General features: G+C 41.6%; 1 long non-coding RNA gene across 1 annotated transcript in view; it reads right to left on the bottom strand.

Annotated features, from left to right (window-relative positions):
* LOC126950147 (uncharacterized) overlaps positions 1–19,782 on the bottom strand; it is a 139,741-nt gene that overhangs the window by 87,931 nt on the left and 32,028 nt on the right. The gene's annotated exons all lie outside the window — the stretch shown is intronic.

Genomic DNA, 19,782 nt, shown 5'->3' with positions numbered 1-19,782 from the left:
AAGCCCAAGAGTCATCTGGAGGTGCCCTAAGAGTGCAGCTTTGGATAACAGACATCCTGAAAGCTGGCTTGCCTGCCACTGAACACCACATGCAAATTCAAGCCCAGTGAATATGTGTGGTCTCAACTGAAACAAAAAAAAAAAGTTTTTTTAAGAAACAATACGGATTTAGGCCCTCACAATTCTCTCAGCAACTGTAATGGGTTGAATGGTGGTCCCCAACATTATGTCCATTTCCTAACCCCTGGAACCTGTGACTGTGACCTTCTTTCAAAAAAGGGTCTTTGCAGAAGTAATGAAGAGATCAGATCATTCTGGGTTACCCAGGTAGGAACTGAATTTAATGACGAGTACCCTTGTGAGAGACAGAAGAGAAGACACATGCGGAGGAGGGGCTGTGGCCACTGAGGCATGCTGGAGCCATGCAGGCCAGGGAAGTCGAGGCACGCTGACATTCACCAGAAGCTGTCAGAGGCAAGGGAGGGTTCTCCCCTAGAGCATTAGGAGGGAGTGCCACCCTGCCAATAATCTTATCTTTCAACTCTGGCCTTCAGAACTGTTTTAAGCCACCAAGATGGAGGTAACTTTTATGGCTGCTGGAGGAAACTCACAAAGCAGCCTACAAAGGCAGTAGAGCAGCTCAAGCTTGGCCACAGGAGGAGTCAGGCCTCGTGCACAGGACATGGGTTCAGATCCCCACCACCCTTCCCAGCTCCCCTGCTCTGCAGATCCCCTCCTTACACAGGATCCCCCAAGTAATCAGCCTCTGCCTGCCTTCCTTTGGGCTTTGCCCCTCATCTGTGCCATCTCCCGCCTCAGACAGCCTCACCCAGGCTGCTCCTTGAGCCTACCTTGACCTCGGCCAAGTTCTCTAGTCCAATTCAGCTGCCACGCTAGTCACTAATCATAATTCTATTTGCACAGGATGCACATGGCCATGTTGGAGAGTCTGCCAAGCTATGCTCCCTCTCCTTTATTACCCAAGTGACAACTTGCAACTGCACACACAACCCTGCCAGCACTTGGCAGCTGAGGAATGGAGCAGGAGAGGCAGGGAGCATGCCAGCAAGTGAGTGCCCTGGAATAACGTCTGACAAAGAACCTTTCCTCTTCACACCACAGGGTGAATTTGGAATTGGTTAACAATCATTTATTGTGTGTGGTCCAATGCTAGAAGAATTTTGAATGTTCCCAACACAAAGAAACGATCGGTGTTTGAGCTGATGGATATGCTAATTACCAGTTTGATCACTGCACATCACATGCATGTATGGAAATACTCTGTACCCCATAAGTATGTATAATTATTAGGTGTCAACTAAACACATAAAAAAGAAACTTTCCTCTCCCAACCGGCAACAAATAATGCACACAAAAGGGGTCATTTCTGAAATGTTATCTTTATAGCCTCAGAATTTCAACCCACAGAAGAGCATTCACAGGAACAAGTGGTCCAAACCACTCACATCTTCGGACGCTGCTGCCCAGCTCTATCTTGTTCTAATAATGGATATTGCTTGCACACACCAAGGACATCTAAAATTCATCATATGGCAAACCATACCCCCCACCTTGAAACTGGTACATTTCCACCTTCACTGCTCATTTCATCCACAGCCATTTCTTTTACATTGAGACCTCACTTGGAAAAAGAGAATAAGCTGTCTTGTAAGTTGGGTCTTCCCTACTGTCACAGAACACGGCAAGGGACTAAGGTGTCATCTGGCTCCTGTGTTATGATGAGAAATGTGAGGAAAAAAAAACTAGGCCAAAAATTCTGCTTGCTAGATATTATGATATAATACTGTACATCACTAGAGTCTACTCTTAGCCATGTGTGTCAAGAGTAGTAATGTAGACCAATACTAAACATCTGGGAGACACCAGTTTTTTGTTATAGGAAAGGATTAATTAGAGCTTCCTTGCATACTTAGAGTGGGAATCAACATATCAAGTCTAGGGCTCGCACATAGCAAGTCCTCAGTGAGTATCAGCCACTGGCAATCCTGTTGCTGTTATTGGGATTGCTGTTAAAACCACCCTCCCCAAAGATATGTAACGGTTTGTTTCCCTACATCTCCTACCCGCCTTCCACCATTCCCACTTGCCTCCATGTTTGCTCATCTAATGACGAAGGGAGGGATCAAGAGGATAGAAGAAATGAAAGCAAAAACTTGGTTCCTGCCGGATCAGAGAAAGGGCCTTAGCCATTCAAAAGACTAAAATGTGCATTTGTCTATCAACCACTTCGCTTAACTCTGTTCCGTATTCTGCACACAAAGTCATTATAAGACACTTCTGCATCAGAAAGCACAGCAGCCTAACTGGCACTTATTTTGTCTCCAAAACCACCAGCCTACGTGTAAAATATGCATCACCCCAAGAAACCATCTTGCTTTGTGAATAATTGAACACATGACTACAGAATGACCCTGTCCAGACAGCCCATGCTGCCCTAATCCCTCCCCTGTAACTGGGAAGGTGCTGCCAGTTTTCTTCGGCCAAGCACAGAGGAGCCTTTCCGTTTCTGTTTCCTCCAGCCTTGATGTTTGTCCACCGAAAGCCAAGCCTTGTCCCACCTAGGGTCCTGGCTCCATGCAGTGCATTAAGCAAACCATGGTGCCTCCCACTGTTTCCCTTCAACCCTCAGCTCTGTCCCCTTATCTCAGCACCTGGATCCTCCCTTCAGCTCCCCGACTCCTTTCCTGACCTCTCCATGCAGCCATACCCTTCTGTTACCTGCACAGACCTAGCCCATAGTGGGAAAAAAAAAAAAAAAAAAAAAAAAAAAAACAAAAAAAAAAACAGGTTGCAAACCTTGTGACCTTGTGTATGACATCCTTAGACAAACTTCAACCCTCTTGACTGGTCCATCAATTTCCCTTCATGCTATTGTAGTGGTAACCAGATCCTGGGTAGTATGCCTGGTCAGCTGGGCAATGCTTCCACTTTCCCTGCAATTTTATCACTCCAGTCAAAGTCGTCACTCATCACCTTGACATGAGCCAATCTCTTAGAAATGCATCTGATGAACTAATCACACATGCACATAAATGGCTGAGAAAGCAAGGCTTTCCCCTGGACTGGTAGCAACTGGGGTGGGCATTCCCTCCTTCTAAGGGCCATTCCTTGGGTTCTGCTGTTGGCCAAAACATTGGGACCACAACATTTGTACCCTCCTAAAAATACATTATTTTAACTCAGGTCAGCCACTTAGTGTATTTGTTGGCTAGGGCTCCCATAACGAAGTATCACAAACTGGGTGGCTCAAACAGGAATGTATTTTCTCCCAGGTCCTGGAAGCTAGAAGTCTGCAATCAGGGTCTCAACAGAGTGGATTCTTTCTGAGGGCTCTGAGGGACAATCTGTTCCATGCCCCCTCTCGGAGATTCTGGTAGCCTCAAGCATTCCTTGACTTGTAGATGATGCTCTCCCTGTCTTCACATTGTCTCCCTCTGTGCATGTCTGTTTCTGTGTCCAAATTTTCCTTTTAGGTAAGGACATCAGTTATATTGGATGAGGGTCAGTGTAATGGCCTCATTCTAATTTAATCATCAGCAAAGGCCTTATTTCCAAAAAGGTCCCATTCACAGGTCCCAGGGGTGAGGACTCCAACATCGTTTAGGGAGCCACAATTCACCCGTAACATTTGGGTATACCATATTCTTATTTGGGTCAAGGATGCATTCCTCAAGACCCCCATAGAACTTAAAATTTTCATAATACAAAATTAATTTTTCTAAAGGTAAAACAATTGTGGAGGGACTACAATCTCAAAATGTATTTAATCAATTACTTTATTTATTTATTTATTATTTTTGAGATGGAGTCTCGCTCTGTCGCCTAAGCAGGAGTGCAATGGCATGATCTTGGCTCACTGCAACCTCCGCCTCCCAGGTTCAAATGATTCTCCTACCTCAGCCTCCTGAGAAGCTGGGATTACAGGCACCCACCACCACACCCAGCTAATTTTTGTATTTTTAGTAGACATGGGGTTTCATCATGTTGCGCAGGCTGGTCTGGAACTCCTGACCTCAAGTGATCGGCCCACCTCAGCCTCCCAAAGTGCTGAGATTACAGGCATAAGCCACCACGCCGGGCCTCAAAATGTATTTAATCCACAAACACGTAACATGTTTGCTTTTTAATATTTCTTTTTTCTTTTCTCAATGTTTTCTCTAAGTTTCCCTTTGGGCACTCAAATTTACATAACCTCCTCCACAAAGTGACTGATTTTTCAGCACAAGCCCAGGCAATATGGCTTAATGACAACTTAGAGGATACGTGATTCAAAAGTTTTAATTTTTAAGTAGCAATGAATATTAAAATAACAGTACAAAAATAACCAAAATCCCTTGCAGAAATTCTGGTGCATGTCAACATGAGAGTGATCCACAGCCACCAACAATGGAAGCCGCATGTTTCCATTCACCAGCTGAAGCGGCACTGTCATCTGGCAACTGCATGAACACAGCAGACAATTCCAATGGGGGCCCTACTTTGAAACTGTAAATTATTTACACTTTTTTTAATTTGGAGAATTATTGAGTTTGTTTCACATTTACAGTGTGAACACAGCAGACAATTCTGATGGGTCCCCTGCTCTGAAATTGTGTAAATTATTTACACTTTTTTTAATGTGGAGAGTTACTGAGTTTTTTCCAAATGTGCATAGCCTATTGAGACTTTGCTAATATTTTTAGGTCCCACTCTTTCAAATTCACATCGTTCAAAATTGCATTCAGTGCCACTGCGCTGTGTAACTTGCACTTTTCCTTCAGGAGGAAGAATCGCAGGGCAGAACTACCCAGAGGAAGCAAGGCGGCGCAGATGGCGGCTACATGTGTAGTCACAGAGGCCAGTCTTGTGTAGATGAGGATAGAAATGAGTTTTAGATATTTCTCTTATCCTTGGTCTTTATGTTGTTTATTATCTGGCCCTCTCTACCTAGCTCTGAAGGCTAATACAAGAAATATTACTTTTGTTGCATGTTCTTTTGTCCTCCCCTTCCCCCGGCTACCAAAATAGGCCTGTCATCTCTTGGTATAAAAACTCAGCTCCTAAAGCAAAATGACCTCAAGGCAACAAGAGGCAGGCAGTAAATACTCAGCAATGTGGTGTCGTGGTCAACCGGGAACCAAAAGCCCTGAGACTTGGCTTTCAGTCTTGGCTCTGCCACCAACCGGTTATAATTCCTGGAATAATTTGTTTAACTTCTCTGGGTTCCTACTCCTCCATAGTAAATGACTTGTACATTTTTGCTAAATTGATGGAATGCCAAAGGCAACACACCATTGAGAACTGCTCGGCAGTTCTCTCACAGAAAGAAGCATGGGTGATGTGATGAGGATCTCTGTCACAAGGCTTCTCATCTCCTCCCCACTAAACCCATGGTTTTCCTGAGTTTCCCCAGTAGTGCTGAGGCCTCCCACGCCCGGGAGAGCAAATAGGGCTGTTCTCACCAGTTTTGCCAGCTGTCTCATCCTCAAAGGCCTCAACACACCTCAGCTACCCCCGGTTTTACAGTGTATGTTCACTCCAACCCCTGCAGGGAAGCAAAGGCTACCTTGGATGCATTGCACTGATCCCTGACCTTGACAGTACAGCAGGTGTTGGACAGTCCCATCCTTGGGCTTCTGGATAGAAGGGCCCTACATAGATACAGTATCTTCTGAACTAAAACAGGTGATTTGCTTCACAAGAGACTGGTGAGTTTTGAAAGTAAAATAATCTAAAAAATATAAAAATCAAATCACATTTAGCGAAGCCTCTAATTGCTCTAATCAAAAAAGAACAAAATTGCATTAGATTCATCTACCTAAGAAAATCCGTAATGGGACATATGGTTACACATTTCCCCCTTATTAGTGAGCAACAGGAATGCTCTCCTCCCTGACCTAAACCATCTCTACTGCTATTTCCACAGATGAGCCCCATTTCTTTTTTCCAAAATCCTTCTCTCTCTCTATAAAGGAAGACATCCCTCTTCAGCCTCATGAAAAAATAAACAAAAGAGAGGACACAGCTTGTCCTAGTCTTTGGAATGTCAATGTAAAAACATGTTCCACTCTTGGAGCAAAGGCTTGTTATTTTCAACCTATCTTCAGCAAGGGTGCTCCACAAAAGAGTCTAGAGTTTTACCTTTTGGTTCCATGCTCAACATCTGAATGGGTTTGTTTATATGTTTGATTGCTGTTTGGGTTTTTTTTGTTTGTTTTTGTTTGTTTGTTTTATCTTGTGAGTGTGATAGTAGAGTATTAAATAGTTAACTCTTGCCTGCTCCCAACAATACTGACAGCAACTGGTGTCAATAGAAGACAGTGAAAAATGAGCTGGGATTTTAACATCTGTGAACCAGGTCTCCCTTAAATCTGACGTGAAAGTTGATGACAGGAAGCTGAAGTCAGTAAAACAGGGCCTTGCCTTTGCAAAGTATAGTGAGAGCAAATAATTTGGAGAAATAAAAAGGTCTCCTAGGCATGAGCACCATTCTTCCCGTTTTCTTATGGAAATATTGCCCAGGAGAGAACTGATGAAGAGGTCAGAATACATAGTTATTTTAGAGCCATTTGGCAATTTTGTCTGTACTCAACCAAAAGGTCATTAGAATTGCAAACAGCTAATGTTGCATGCCAACTTGCTTGCAGGAGAAACCAATTATCACAAACGAAAGCCTCTTGTCTCAGATTGGTTTACTCCGACTGCTTTTAGAAAAAACAAAAAAGCAGATGATCCTCCTGCTCTGATTTTAACCGGCCTCCGCCCGACCCTTCTGGCAACAGAGACCTTAGGATCTTAAGCCAAATGGGCACCTACAAAGCAAAGCGCTGCCACCTCCCTGGGATCTGGCCTCCTGCACTCCCAGCCTCTTGAACCCCATCAGTGCTTATGCGGAACCAAGTCTCTTCTAAATTGTTTTCTTTACTTAAAACAAATGACAGTGTTTGAAAATAACCAAGAGCTGCAGCACTAACTCTCAAGGTGAACTTGGCTGACGGAAGTGCATTTGTAGACTCTGACCTGCTTGCTAGAGTGACTGTTTACAGTCATTAGGAGACTCTGAAGAATTGAAGGTCTTTCTGTGGATTTCTTGATATTTTTGAATACTTAAAAATAGAGTGGTTTTTTTTTAACGGTATCATTTATAAACCATTTGGCTATCTTATGCTTCTTAATTTGCATATTTAAACTTCCATATAGTCGATCAGTATAGTAGAGGCATTAATGATTAATAATTTTAAGGAACCATAAAGTTTAGAATGTGCACTCATTTAGAGAGGCAGCACAGCACAGTGGTTAACGCACAGACGCTGGAGCCACAATGCATTTGAACACTGGCTGTGTGACCTTGAACAAGTGACTTAACCTCTCTGAGCCTGTTTCCTCATCTGTAACATGGGCATGGTAATCATTCATAAATGATTTCCTTTAAATGATTTATAGATAATGCCCTTTAAAAAACACCTTTTTATTTCCTCACATGAGCTATGAAGACTATAACAGTGCTATATAGCTAATAGCTCATAGTATTTATAATTTTTCCAAGGCATAAATTTGAATCATGTGTTCTGTGAGAATGGCATGAAATAGCCTATCACCTGATTTGAGAAACTGGCTGTTGCAGGTTAGGAAGGAAAGGATGAATAAATTAATAATGCTGCTGGAATAGTTGGTGGTCCTTACGAGAAAAAAAAAATAGATTTCTATCTCAAGACATACAAAAAAATCTATTGTAGATAGAAATAAAGACTTAAATGCAAAGAACAAAACTTTAAATCTTTTGGAAGAAAACAAAAGAACACCATTATGGCCTCAGGATAGGAAAGAATGTATTTAAAAAGACAAAATAAGGCTGGGCATAGTGGCTCACACCTGTAATCCCAACACTTTGGGAGGCCACGTCTGGCAGATGGCTTAATCCCAGGAGTTTCACAACATGGCAAAATCCTGTCTCTACAAAAAATTTGCCAGGTGTGGTGACATGCACCTGTAATCCTTGCTACCCAGGAGGCTAAAGCAGGAGAATCCTCCAAGCCCAGGAAGTCAAGACTGCAGTGAGCCATAATTGTACCACTGCACTGCAGCCTGGGTGACAGAGTGAGACCCTGCCTTCAAAAAAAAAAAGAAAGAAAGAAAGAAAGAAAACTGTGGTGGGGGGGAACTATTTTTAAAAGCTATAATATATTTAAAAACATTAAAATTAAGAACTGCTCACCAAGACATCATAAAAAGTTGAAAAGATAGGCACAACCTAGGAGAATATATTTGTAAAACATTTAACTGACAAAAGATTAATATCCAGAATAAAAGAACGTCAATGAATTGATAAGAAAAAAGCAAACAACCTAATTAAAAAAAAAAATGAGCAAAACACTTGAATAGGTATTTCACAGGAGAGGAGACAGGAAAGCCATCAAATATATGAAAATATCCTGAATGTCATTACTAGACAAGGCAATGCAAGTTAAAATCACAACGAGATACCATCTCATAACCACCAACGTGATGAAATACCAAGCACAGCAGAAGGATAGAAAGCAATGATCAGGAACTCATGTGCTACAGGTACATAGGTGCAACCACTTTGTAGAACAATTGGGTGTTGCAGAGAATTCAAAATGTTCTAACTTACAATCCAAAAAGTCCACTTCTAAGAGTGGATCTCAAACTTTGCTGTATATCACAGTTACCTGACATGTTTTTTAGAAATCCTGATCCTCAGGCTGTACCCAATTAAAAAAGAATCTCATAAGACCCATACATCATAAGACCCATACATCAGTATTGTTTAAAACATCCAGACAATTCCAAGGTGAGCCAAGCTTTCTAGCCAGCAGCACCCTCTGGGCTGTGGCTTTTGACTGCTCTTCAGTACTGGCTGAAGTGGAGGAGACCCAGAATCAGCAGGACACCCAGTAGGCTGGGAGCCCACTGAACAAAATCCCATTCATGCTTCCCATCCACAACAGCCTAGGTGTAAGAAAGAGATCCTCTCCAACTCGGATATTTACGTCTTGTGCCACACAAACAAGGAAGTCCTCCAGCAGTCCTTTGGTCCAAGACACGGCCAGGTTTTCCTCCCCAAATACCAGTGGGGTACCTCTTCTCAAAGGGTACAAACTGAGAAGTCTCATTTTTGGGTTCTAGGGCTGGGGGCTGGGAGGTCAGACAGGACTACTGGAAGATGTACCATTAGTCAGAGGTCTAAACTGAATGGTTCCAGCCATTTGTAGCAGAAGGTCTCTTTTGCGACATCCATTTAGTAGCAGGGTAACTACTCCAGCCATGCAAGCCTACTCAGCAAATCCGAGCTTCCTCATTATTTTGTAACAGTTGACATAAAAATTTTTGATTGAATTTAAAATTGAGTTGCGTTAGCAAGGTATTTTCAATGTAACACTTGTCAGTGGAAAAAAGGAGCAATTTGATTCATTATAATTTTTGAATTCTTATTAGATGATTTTAAAATTTTTATTACTTACCTTAAGAGCAATGGTTTTCATCAGTGGTGACTATCAAGAATTTAAAGAGATCATCATTTTAAATCTTGACCAGAAATTGCATGTAACCATTTCATGCATAAAGCCTGACTTAAAAAAATCTATATATGTTCAAGGAGGAAAGCTTAAGTTTCTCTTTTTAAAAATATTGGAAGATTCCATGTGGAAATTTCATACGAACTCATTTTTAATACAATTACGTAATATAAAAAAATTCTTTTTGCACCAAGACCCATGGAGATGCCTCCAAACACCCTCCAGTTTACCTCTGTGTGTTGAACAAATGCTGTCATTTTCTATGTCTCTCATGATGGGTCAGGAAGTATGGCCGTAAAAAGAAACTTGTCATGAAACACGTGCAAAAACATTTATGGAAGCCTTGTTTGTAACAGCAAAATACACTAGAAACCACCCCCAAATTCATCACAATGGAATGGATAAATGGTGGTGTGCTTATTCAATGGAGTAGAATGCAGCAGGGGAAACAGTGAACTACAGGGACAGGTTAAACATGGAGGAATCTCAAAAGCTCTTATTAGGCAAAGGAAAAAAGCAAGTCACTGAAGAAAACTACAAAAAGTTCAAAAAATAGGCAAAACAAATGACACATTTTTAAAAGAGGGGATTGATGATATTTTTAGGAGAAAATAAAGTCCCGAAATGTAGCCACTCTAGCAATGCCCCTCACACAATCCCATGTCCACTGTACCTCACCCACTTTGGCCCATGGATCCGCTACCTCTTCAGGCTACATCCAGAAAAATAGATGCTCTGAAGTGTCTCCAACTCACCTGGAGTTCCCTTCCCCAGGTCTAGGGCTCAGCTGAGGGATAAAGAAGATCCCTTCACTGCTCAGGTATCCACTGGGGTCTGAGGTTTTGCGTCCTTGAATATCCTTCTTACCAACAAATCAGATTTGATTTCGTGTACTAGAGGCAAATCAAGCTCTCTCATCATCTTGAATTTTTCCTCACTCTTTAAAAACTCAAAAAAACCTCTTTTTCTGTCAAAAATCTTGGCTCTGGCTCTATTACCAGAAGTGTTCACAACAGTGGCGTCTATTCAGATACTGGACTAATTCTGAGCCCACCATCTCCCACAGCAATGGGCAACTCAATGAGAGGAAGGCTAAGGCAACAATATGTTAGGAAACATCTGCTGTTTCCTTGAAATTTTATCTCACCACAGAATTCATGGCACCACAGGAGCTTAGAGAATGGCTTTACAAATTTAGATAATGCTTTATTTACCTAATCCTTTGGGAAATCTGCAGAGGTATTTTTTTTTTCTCTGTAACAGATGTTCACTACCTGCAACTCCCACGCTGTTTAATTTAACAATGCTTGATGGAAATATTTTTACCACATATTGTATACTTTCCTAATTTATTCAATATATCATCCAGAAGACAATGACTGTATTTGCAAAAGAAGGTCACCTCATTAAGAATATTAATTATTGGCCAGGCAGGGTAGTTCACACCTGTAACGCCAGCACTTTGGGAGGCCGAGGTGGGTGGATCACGAGGTTGAGAGTTCCAGACCATACTGACCAACACAGTGAAACCCTGTGTCTACTAAAAATACAAAAAATTAGCTGATTAGCCGGATGTGCTGGCGCATGCCTGTAGTCCCAGCTACTCAGGAGGCTGAGGCTGGAGAATTGCTTGAACCCAGAATGTGGAGGTTGCAGTGAGTTGAGATCATACCACTGCACCCCAGCATGTCAACAGAGTGAGATTCTGTCTCAAAAAAAAAAAAAGAAAAGAAAAAAAAAGAATATCAATTATTATCTTATGCTACCCGGTAGCTCTGCAGACTATCATGGGTTAGGGAAATGGGCAGGACACCTTAGCTGTCACTCACCCTGGCTGGTCTGTCCTTCTGTGTCCTTCCTTACATCAGCTATAGCTCATGGCTGCTAGCTTGTGGTCAGCAGTAGGTCTTCTGTTTACAACAAAGTGTCCATGCTTCTCCAGGTGTGATCCTTAGGCCAGCAGCACCAGCATCGCCTAGGAACTTTTAGAAATGTAGACTCTTTGACCATCCCCAGACCCACTGCATGTGGATTAACATTCTTGGGCACAGAGTAATTCCTAGTGTAAGGTGAGCTAGGACACTTGTCCCTTGACGTAACTCTGAACTGATGTTGAGGCAAGAACTCAGTGAGGAAAAAAGAAAGTGGTCGGACAAAAAACAGTCTGAGACACAGGTTTTTTTTTTCTTTTTTTATAGATGGGGTCTCACTGTGCTACCCAGGTTAGCGTACAATGGTGAGATCATACCTCACTACAGCCCCCAACTCCTGGGCTCAACTGCTCCTCCCACCTCAGCCTTTCAAGTAGCTACAACTACAGGTATACACCATCGCACCCAGCTAATTTTTTAATTTTTTGTAGAGTTGGAGGTCTCACTATGTTGCCAAGGCTAGTCCCGAACTTCTGGTCTCAAGTAATCTGCCTGCCCCAGCCTCCCAGATTGCTGGGATTACAGGCGTGAACCACCATGCCTGGCCCTGAGACACTTTTATATCTATGAATCTCATCAGCCCTGTTGCTACAGGAAGTCATTACAATCACAATTACAATAATGCACACACACTTTGTCCAGCACAACCCCCAGATTATAGTTTTGTTACTTACTTTTATCCTCTAACCATCCCCTGGTATTTATTCTGAATTAATTTCACTTGAATTACAACTTTCCCTGTGTAAGTAAAATGAGCATTGACTAGAGTGAGAAGGGCAAACAATGATATCTGCTTTGGGCTCCCCTGACCCCTGCACAGAATGTATCACATGTTATGAAGCTAGACTGCCTGGGTTCAAGTCCTGGCTCTGCCTGTGTCACTGAATGACACTGTCCAAGTTATTTCAACTCTCTGTTCCTCAGTTTCCTCATTTGTAATATATAATTGCACCTGCGTCTCAAGGTGAGCTTAAGAATTATATAAATTTATGTATATATGTACATATATATATACACACACACACACACACACACATATATGTAGTGCCTAGAACCAAGGCTGGTAGCATTGCTATGGCAAATGCTCAACAGATCATCACTATATCACTATTACTATATTTTATTAGAAATCATTATTATACTTTTGTTATTATGCTGATTATCTAAACCCAGATAGGAGGCCTTGAACCACTCATATTTCTTTCTTAACTCATTTGTTTTTAGCTGTGAGACCTTGAGTAAATGTATTCACCATCTCTGAGCCTCAGTTTCCTAATCAGTAAAAAGAGGATAAGAATAGTACTTACCTCACAGTTGGCTAAAAGTACAATGAGAAAAGTTTTTGTAAAAGTACCTAGACCTGGTACATATGGGCCCTAAGCAAATGTTAGCTGCCTTCTCTCCTTTACCATGAAAGCAAACAGTCATTTCAACTAAATAAGATGTGTTATTTTACATGTAATTCACATTCAAGATGCCAGTCACATGTATCTTCTATTCACGCTGCAGGGCCCAGCTGAAATGCCCCCGGAAGTGATGTCTCCCCATTCTCCCTGGGGGCCCCACAACTCTATCCTGACTTCTCCTAAAGTACTTGGCTTACTGGGTCATAATGTGTCTTGCATGTGTATCTCCCAACTATGCTGTGCACTCCCTGGGGGCAGGTATCAGATTTTATTTCTATCTATGTCTTTAGTACCCCAGGCAGGGCCTGACAAAGAGCCAATAGTAAATACTTGTTGCATGGGTGGGTGGATGAATTGGTAGGTGTCGGGAACAAGGATGGATGAATGAACACCTAGGGAAGCTCCCTGGCCCTTTTTGCCATGGAAAGATTGAGACCTGGGACAGCTATTTTCTAAAACACAGTTGTGTTGGATGACTTGAACTGCATCTTACTGGGTAAATAGTGCATTACTCCATTACACTGTGAATAACAAACCCTTTCCTCCTAGGTATACATACAGTCAGAAAACACAAACAAGTTCTGAGAATTTAGGTAGCCTCAACTCCGTATCTGAGGAGTGTGTATATATTAGGGTTGTTTGAAGCTTTTGCAAACTCTTTAGGATGGCATCCAAAGACCTCTCTGATCCGGCACCAGCCTTTCTCCCCTGTCTTGCTTCTCCTGTTCCTTCACTACCTCCTGAGAACAGAGCAGTCCATGAACACTTTCCAGATGCCCCCTCATAGTCAATTACCCCTTCTCTGCGTTTCCTCAGAACACTGCACTACTTTTGTCTTTGCAGTATTATTTATCCATTTTATAGCTAAGGAAACTGAGGATTAGAAAGATTAATTTGCCCAAACTCACACAGCTAGCAAGTAGAAGAACCAGGATTTGAACCTAGACTAACTCCAGAGCAAATGCTCTTGAACATTGTGCAAATAAAAGGAATGCTAACTTACTTTTGCAGTTATCTCAACATTACTCTGAAAATAAGTACTGATATGCTAAAGTAGTAAAAAGCATTAAGAAAAGTGATGAGTAATTGCCACAAATCATAACTAATGGTTATTCCATGATTATTACAATCTCTTTTTGAGGTTACTCTCATAGGAGCATGATCTATACAAATACATATATGCACAGACAGATATATAGATATATAGATATGGATAGATATAGATGATATACATATCTACAGATATACATATAGAGATACAGAGAGTGTCAGTTTCAAATTTATATATAATCTATGTTACACCAGGCAGAGAGTAAAGGGTAAAGTTCAAACCAGGGTCAAATGAACAGAAATAATTATGCTTGCATTGGCTCTTCTTCCCACTTACTATTGCAGGACTTACAACTCCCTGCCAAGCCTCCCCGAGTCTGTTAATTTTATGGAATCCCTTGAGATGTCATGGATATAAGACTGTGCTGGCAACAAACGTGTGGCATTGAGCTTCTCTTCACCTGTGTTGTGGGCACCTTGGATAAGGCTTGCTAAGGCCACCTCAGCTGTCACTGATGTGGCAGTGCTATATTTTCCCCAATTTACCATCTGATAGTCCAACTATAAAGCAAGAGAATGCTTGTCTTCTTTTACAGTTCCCTTAGGATGCTAAACTCCAAAGTCATTTTAGATTGCCCCCGTGTCCTTAAGGCGTAGCAAAACCAGTTCCTTTTGTTTCTACCTAGAGATCTAACAACTGGGCAGCTGACCAGTGCCCAGTATGGACCTTGAACCCCATCCTCCAGGGCCCCACCTTCTCCAGCATACACTGTCCTTCCAGTGCTTCAAGAAACAGACTCAAGGTTTGAATTTGACTTTGAAGCCTCCTGGATTTTGGTGTGCCCTGTAAATTGCTTAAGGTAATAACACCACCTTGCACTTCTATAGTTCTCTTCCAAATAAATAGCGCTTCCTTGTACTTTATCTTATTATTATTAGTCACCAGCTATGGAGATAGGCAAGGCTGATATCATTAACTGCCCCCAGTTTGTAGATGAAGAAACACGGACAGGCATTAGGAAATACACGGGGAAAAAAAGAAAAAAAAAAAACATGATACCTAAAGAAAGGCCAGATTCTGTCTTTGTTTAGTATAGGCAGAGAAACCTAAGTAGCCACTCAAATCATGGTTCTCAATTTCAGTTACACAAAAGTCTCTTATCCAGTAGCTTGATTTAGACCAGATGTTCCTTTTCTAAGTTTAGGACAAAATGTGAAGAAATGCTTTCAAACACTGTACTCCTGAGGCCTTTAGAGTGGATACGTGGAAGAAGGCTATGATGACACAAGAGAATGAGATTACTGAGGGAAGTTTCAGGCAATGTTTAAAATGAGGATAGATTTTAACCTCTCCGGAATTGCTTAAGGACTTCCATAGACGGAAATAAATTATATGACTACAGGTGCTCCCCCAGAATCTTGTGATTTGGGGTTTTTGTGTGTCATCTACAATTCTCAGTGTGACCAAAAGGAATCTGGAGAAACATTTTCCCAAGAAGGTTCTGTTCTTAAATGAGGAGTATATAGCTTATTTGATGACTTAACTTTAGGAAATTATCAGTTAAGCAAAATTAAACAGGTTTCGTTTTTTTGTGTGTTTTGTTTCTGCAATATTCCTTTTTTGCCTTCAAGCAATTTGAATTTCTATGAAAAAGAAATAGCATTCTCTATTTCCTTAACTATTTTCCACAACGTTATTTTTCCAAGAGCATTTTATAGGATGGAATTTCACAAAATACATTTGAAAAACTTTGGCCTCAACTCAATGTATAGGTTTTATTGTAGGGGGAAAAAAAAAAAGTATTTGCTTTCAAAAGAAGCAGAAATAGAATACTTGAACAAGAGTTGAGAATCATTCTATCAGGTATTTGAGGTGTTTCAACAATTTTCTTGAAAATTTTATTGTGTAACAAAATGCAAAATCTCTTCTTCACCCCATAAGGAAAGGAAAGAAAGAGATGAGTATAAGTGAGCCAATGGATTCCCAGAAGGCCACCTGGAGTTCATGAAAAAGATTAGAGACCCAGAACAGAAAGCAAAGGATGTGAAGAGAGCTGCACTGAACCGTAAAGGTGATGGGTTTCATCCAGGGTGGCCTCAGTTTCCAAAATCCCTAATTTCTCTAGTCTGGCCTTTTTACCCATGGTCTTCCAAGACACACCTCTGTCCTCAGTCATGCTTCCTTTTGGCTCTGTCAAGGACTAAAGCATATCCTCTCCTAGACAAAACCTTGTGAAGAAGTGGCAGAGAATCTGCCCTTGGGTTTGCTGCAGCAGACCACGCAGGAGTTCAATTAGTCCTGATGTTCAAGCTCAAATTCCAACTCTTAGCCTTCATGGCTGCCTGTTAGGACAGCCTGAATTGACTAAAGCCATAAAGATCCAAGCAAGTTCACTAAACAATTAGAAGAAAACTTAAAGCAGTAAAACTCCCCATAAGCTTCCTTACAGAAATATATTTCTGGGACACCGTTTGCCCCATCAGTTGTTCCTCACTCCACTGGCTTCTACGTTTCCAGAAGCTTCTCTTCCAGCTGCCTTTCAGCATCCCGTAGAATGATGACTATCAACAGGAGAGACACTGCCTAACATCAACCACAGAAAGGCTCCCCAAGGGGCTAAGGAACACAGGCAGAGAACTGTATTTTCTTGATGTCTCTGCTCCTATGCAAAGAGAGGCTGTTGGAGAGAGGATTCACCCCTCCTAACAAAATTGCCATAACATCATTGTAAATGACTTCCCAATGGCTACTGCTCAATGCACAGCACCCGCCGCCACCTGACACAGCCCAAATCCTAACACTTGGCAGCAGTCGTTTGTCTTACATGTATTATCTTATTTTCACAAGAAACTGGAGCTGCCAAAAGGCCCTGTGAAGAAACACAGCCTGGCAGATGCCACGACAGTCCCAGAGTACAAGGCCCTGGAAAGGGGACTGGCAAGCTGACACGCCTCCCCACATCCCAGCAGGCAGGAAGAAGGCGACAGACACAAACTGAGCTGCATGTTAATGTCTCCAAAGTTCAGAGAACAGAACATAGGAGACACAGAAGGAGAAATTAATATGAAAGAGTTTCAAAGTGAAGCAAAACATTTGTCATTACTTCAGCCACTGAGTAGATTTTCAGATTATTTAAAAGCAAAGGCAGCCTTATAAACAAAGTACAATTAAATAAAATACATTTTTAACTGGAAAGAACAATCCAGGGATATTTTAAATGCTTCATATAATGGAAATATTTATTTTTAAATAGGAGGAAGGAAAATGGTTCGCTGGAGTCTTTTGAATGAAGGACCAGGAAAACATATTTTCACAGTAAGTGGTAGCATCTTGCCCATGGACCCACCAGTCTCCACGGGTCCTTCAGGGAGCAGGTGAAATCACCCCAGGCCCAGTGCCACTCTTTGGTTATGTCCTCTAAGCTGCCACCTTGCCAAAAGGAGTTGTTCAAAATGCAGGACTCTTCACGTCCTCCCCTTACTTAAATGTAACAGTGGCTCCTTTCTTGCCCTCGAAGTACAATCTAAAATCATCAGCATGGCCTTCCAGTCCCTCCATGACTGCCTGCTGCCTGTCCCTCTGTCCTCAGACATCACTCACATGCTCCCTATTCCACTACTCACTCTGAGGCTTTCTTCATCCCCCAACCTTACGCATGCTGGTTTTACTTCTCCTCTACTGAGTCAATTATGAGCCATTCTTTAAGATCCCGGCCACATTTATTCTTCTCAGTGCTTCCCTCTATCTCTAGGCAGCATTCCTTTCTCCCTTGCCTACACCCCAGAAAAGTCTGCATCCCTCTGTCACCAGGTTGTTATTTGGTATTGTGATGAGTTGTTAGAATGTTGGGGTCATGTTGAGATGGTAGGCTCAGGAGGCAGGTACTTTTCTTATTTCTCTTTGAATCTCTTTGATACCCTCTAAGCCAACATACCATCTGTTGGTCTAGAAAGATCTTTTTCTATTAAAATATGGAGAAACAAACAAATTAAAAACATGAGGTGATTCATAAAATATCTTGATGCTTATGGAAAAGGTAATGCTTTCTGAAAACTTAGATCATATTTCTAAAAATGGCTTTCAACAACAAAAGAAGGAAGGAAGGAAGGAGAAGGAAGAGAAGTAAGGAGGAAGAATGGAAGGAGAGGGAAGGAAGGAGAGGGAAGATAAGGAAGGAGGGAAGGAGAATGAAAAGCGGGGGAAGGAGGAAGAAAGGAAAAGAAAAAGGAAGAAAGAAAAAATTTAGCATATATTGACTTGATGTCTTCAAAATGACATGGAGGGTATGACCTTAAAAAAACAGGACCAGAGAACCATAAAGACAGAAGAGGTCAAGATGAAAGAAGAGATGTAATAGGAACTTCTGGAACTGAAAAAAAAGGTAAAGAATTACAAAAGCGAAGAGCAAAATCACGACTGAATTAGGGCAACAAAATGTGATTTCTCATCATTCAGCCATACTTTCCATCCAGCACATCAGGTCCTGGCTTCTTCTTCCTACCCCATCTCTGCTACAGGAGTCCCACCAGGTCTCCTTAGTGCTCCCGAGTACGACACCTACGATTTCCAATCCCTACAGTCTAGAAGAATCTCAGCTGAGGGACTGGGCAACAAGAAGGGCACATAATCATCTTTCTTAGGCAGGTAACCTGTTGGATCTTGGTGACTGGATGCCAAAAAGCTGAAGAAAGTAAGCCGTCAAAGAGAAAAGAAAACTAGAAAATAACAAAAACAGTAAAAATAAAAATAAAGGCAAGAATTTATTTTCCTCATAAAATATACATTTTTCTTGTTTAAAGATTAAAAAAATACATGCTACGACAAACATTAGAAAATTTGGAAAATATTCTATAACCAATATGAAAATGATGTAGAAAAGTATCCCCAACTTATCACTGCTGAAATTATCACCTATATATTTGAAATAACTTTCCATGCTAATACATTAAAAATTACGTATCTACCATACACTCATACACATACCCTACATCAATTTAAGTCCCTGTTGCACGCGTTCTTTGAGAAATAAATCTAGATTCTCTAAGAGAGCATCCTGAAATGATAAAGATGTATTACTTTCTCAGACTACAGACCATTGTTATCACCAGTGAGAGTCTGCCTGTCACTCCAGGGCCCCTTCCAGCTTGTGATACTAGGCATTTGGAGGCAGTATCTTCAACATATCTTCCAAGTTATCATGGAAAAGGGAAGAAGAACAGAGGTCAACATGTGCTTCTGTAAGCCAGGCCTCCAAGAGACTGTATCACTTTTGCTCATATTCCATTGACTCTATGTCAGAGGGTCCTACATAATTGAAAAGGGGTTAGGATATAAAACTTAGTTTTGTACCCAAAATAACAGGAAACATACAGGTATTAGTAAGCACTAACAATCTTTGAGATGTGTGGTAGTTTTAAAATATGTCCACAAAATCTCTGGTGGAATCTAATTCCCCTTCCCCTGAGTGTGGGCTCGAGGTTCTAACATGACTCAGTATGAAAGAAGAGAGTACGCTGAAAGTGACACTGTGTAACTTCTGAGAATTGGTCAGGAAAGGTATTGCAGTTTCCGCTTTGCTCACTCTCCTTCTTTCTTGAAACACTAAAGGAATGCCAGCAGCTGTGCCATGAAGATACTCAAACAGCCCTATAGAGAAGTTGAGTGTGATGTGGAATTTAAGACCTCTACAGGCCGGGCATGGTGGGGCTCACACCTGTAATCCCAGCATTTGGGAGGCTGAGGTGGGTGGATCACGAAGTCAGGAGTTCAAGACCATCCTGACCACATGGTGAAACCTCATCTCTACTAAAAGAAAATACAAAAATTAGCTGCGTGTGGCGGCACACACCTATAATCCC

Source organism: Macaca thibetana, chromosome 3 (genome assembly GCF_024542745.1).
Source record: "Macaca thibetana thibetana isolate TM-01 chromosome 3, ASM2454274v1, whole genome shotgun sequence".
In the NCBI taxonomy this organism is placed as follows: Eukaryota; Metazoa; Chordata; class Mammalia; order Primates; family Cercopithecidae; genus Macaca; species Macaca thibetana.
Note: the sequence above shows the minus strand (reverse complement) of the source record. Positions and strands in the feature narration are given on the sequence as shown.